Raw genomic sequence first — 3,131 nt, 5'->3', positions numbered from 1 at the left:
CATTGCGGAGTTTTGGTGGTTATTTGGCCACCGTTTCCTTGTTCCTTTCTTGTATTTGTCGCACCAGGGTACGGACACGAGCGACGTTTGCACGACGCTTCTGGATGCGTTCCTTAAAGGTCGAACGGGCTCTTTTAACAAGAACCCATTCCTCCGTCGTAAGTTTAGTAGAGATGTGAGTGGTTTGTCGTTGAGGCGACTGGACCACTTGATGTTTCCTCGACTTTAGGTCCGCGTAGTAACAAATCCCATCGGTTTATTCCAAGGACTTAGCCATTTGACGAGTACGGCGCTGACGTTGTCTCTGACAAGCCATCTTCGTCAGTACCGGTAGGCTTTGATTCAATGACTCCTTAATTGGAGAAGAGTCAGTATAAGCAGAGGTGTTATGAGTAAATTCCTCAGCAACAATCAGACGAGAGTCTTCACCCGTAGAATTCGACGGAGTTGAAAATTTGAAAACCTTCTTACAAGATGAAATCTTCCTACATTTGCGGGGCAAGGAAGATTTTGCAGATAAGGATGATAAATACTCTTCAAACTTTGCTTAGTCAAATTCGTATTTGATCGTAGATTCAATCAGTATCTTGATCGGTTGCGACACGACGGTCTTAACAGCGAGACTGTTGGCTCCCACTGTGGTCGTCAGTTTGTTTGTGTTAGGAACAAGTTCTATTATAGAATTCATTATAATTGTTTATTGATTACAATGAATACAAAAAAGTGAGCTTCGTACTTTGTAAAACTATTCTTTATAACAAAAATCAAATTACAAGCTCCTTAAAAAAAAACGCAGGATCGTTGTTTGGATCGCTGTTTACGCGAGATCTTTGCCTGTGCCAGGGGTGCGTTAGCCTGTGCACTACTGAATCATGAATTCTGATTAAATCGTGAAGGCTTTGGGGATTCTTTCTTTGTTTAGAAGCAAGAATAGTTTTAGTGAATATCTTATCGAAGTAAGATGAACACTCTTCTCAAGATCAAGTCAAAGCTTAGATCTTGAAATTCTCCCAAAGTCTCTCTGCTCTCTGTCATTGGATCTTCTCCAGTCCAGAATGCCCAGCCCCCCTTGTAACTGCTTTTTCCACCTTTAAATGACATGACTCTTACGGTTATGGGCGTGATTCTCATTTGTAACTGCTCCCCCATGTTTATAGGTGATCCCTAGTAGTTAATAAGCCGTGTGGATTGTACAAAACTCAAGAAAACTATCAAAAATACGTACTCAGCTTCTCAGTGTGCAAGATAGTCTTGTATTTCCGAGACAGTTGTAACTGTCTCGCATTCTGAGACAGTTGCAACTGTCTCGCACTTCCGAGATAGTTTGTACTATCTTAGGTATTTTAGCTCTAACTTCCTCGTCTGATCTCGAAATGAAGTGATCCAAGATGCATTAGAAATCTGGTGAAGAGATATACAACTTTTATCTTTTAAGATTTTTCAGATTTTATGCAAATCATGGTCAAAATCTCAGTTCGTGTCTTGTAGTTTCTGAGACAGTTGCATGTGTCTCAGAAACTATGTGTTATATTTTGTCTCTAGTTCCCACGTACGATCTCAGAATGAGGTGATCCAAGATGCATTGTAAAGCTCACAAAGAGCTCTACAACCTCCCATAGGCTTGCATTTCCGAGATAGTTGTAACTGTTTCACATTCCGAGATAGCTACAACTATCTTGCACTTCCGAGATAGTTTATGCTGTCTCGGGTATTTTGGCTCTAACTCTCTTGTCCAATCTTGGAATGAGGTGATCCAAGATGTATTGGAAATCTTATGAAGATTTATACAACCTTCCATAGTTTCATATTTCTGAGACAGTTGTAACCGTCTCGCATTCCGAGACAGTTGCAACTGTCTCGCACTTCCGAGATAGTTTATGCTGTCTTGGGTATTTTGGTTCTAACTCTCTCGTTTGATTCGGAATGAGGTGATCCAGAATGCATTGGAAACCTTGCAAAGAGATCTACAACTTTTGTATTTTGAGCTTCTTTAGATTTGAATCGTATCATGGCTAAAATATGTGAGATATATTATAGTTTCTGAGACAGTTGCATGTGTCTCGGAAACTTATGTGATGTCTGCATTGTTGTTTTGCTTCTAACTTCCTCGTCTGATCTCGGAATAAGGTGAAAGATACATTGAAAAGCTCATGAAGATCTCTACGACCTCTCTTAAGTGAGACACTCATGGAGAGGATGAGACACACATGGTACTTCGCCCTTTTGTGGGCTAAGCACAACTCCTGGTTGAGTTGTTCCTTTATCGTTTAGCGTGTTTCACAGACTCGTACGCTTCGCCGACTTACTTTATGTGTGTTTTCACTTCTCTACAGCATTGGATGATCTCCTTTGACTTAGATAATCCTCCTTAACCCGGATAATAACATTCATCATCTTTTCTTTATCTCGAGCTATGTGTGAGAACCTATAGGCAATTTTTTATGCCTACAGGGAGCACAAGAGTTTATGATCCTCCAATATAGTGGTTCTTCCACTATATAAAAGAATAGTAGGATTATAAGAATTTATATTTTACAAAACTGTCTCACTTCGATGGCTCACTCGAGCTTGAGGATTAGGACTCTCAAGCTATCTCACTTCTCTCTCAAAGAGGCTCTCTAACTCTCTATATTAGAGGTTTTATCTTACTCTAGGAAGTGGACTGTTTTCCTTTCTTGGATGGATAGAAATGAAGGCTTTGTTGGACTTTTGGTTCATAAAAAGGTAATTTTGCCTTTGTGAATAGCCCCACATCGGAAAATGAGAAGAAGTTCAAGAAGTTTATAATGGTTCACATCTCAATGGGCTTTGAGTTAGTGTTTTGGGCCTAGTATTATTTGGGCTGTTGCTCCACACACGCGCACGCACGCCACGCCACGCCTTGCCTCACCATGCCTCACTCGCATGAGTTTTTTTTCACTCAAGTTTTATTTTTTGCACGTTTTACATAAGTTGTAACAATTGCGGGAGTTATGGAAACGTATAACGGACACGAGATTTCTGTGTAACGTCTGCGGACTACCAGCAACGGTTAAGAAGAGCAAGGGCTATATAAAGAGCTGAAGCTCATTCGGAGAAGACACAACAACAAGAAGAAGAAGTGAGAAAAAGAAGCATCAAAACCTCTCTTT

This window comes from Asparagus officinalis, chromosome 1 (genome assembly GCF_001876935.1).
Source record: "Asparagus officinalis chromosome 1, Aspof.V1, whole genome shotgun sequence".
Classification (NCBI taxonomy): Eukaryota; Viridiplantae; Streptophyta; class Magnoliopsida; order Asparagales; family Asparagaceae; genus Asparagus; species Asparagus officinalis.
The sequence above is the reverse complement of the archived record's forward strand: the minus strand, read 5'-3'. Positions refer to the sequence as shown.